The following is a 483-nucleotide window of genomic DNA, read 5'->3' as shown; positions in this document are numbered from 1 at the left end:
GTCCGCGTAAGTAATGGGGACCGGTTTTACGAAGGTTTTAGATCGGTCATATGTAAACATATGTTAAAGAAGCGTTATTTCTGTGGGTTTCACGAGAAACGTTTCTGCTGTGATTTCTATCCTAGGTGAAAGTTGCTTGGAGTTACTCATGGAGTGTTACCGAAGTTTATTTCATTACGATCTAGTCGCAGAACGTTTTTCATAGGTTTTATGAAAAGATTCTCATGACACATTAGTTTCTGGAACGAATTTGTCGACCAGAGGTGGATCTAGCCACCATCGGGAGGAAAGCGTCTCTTTGTGCACGATGCTACATCTATTCTCGAGTTTTGTTCGTCACAAATGTTGTTGATGCTATTCCGTGACTCACTTGGTACAACGGAAACTGAAAGAAATGCTTTGGTGATTGAAGATTTCTCGTAGAAATTTTTAAACGAAACTGGCTTTCTAAAACTGGAAAGGGCTTCAATACTTTGGCTAATC

This window comes from Brassica oleracea, chromosome C9 (genome assembly GCF_000695525.1).
Source record: "Brassica oleracea var. oleracea cultivar TO1000 chromosome C9, BOL, whole genome shotgun sequence".
NCBI classification, from domain to species: domain Eukaryota; kingdom Viridiplantae; phylum Streptophyta; class Magnoliopsida; order Brassicales; family Brassicaceae; genus Brassica; species Brassica oleracea.
Note: the sequence above shows the minus strand (reverse complement) of the source record.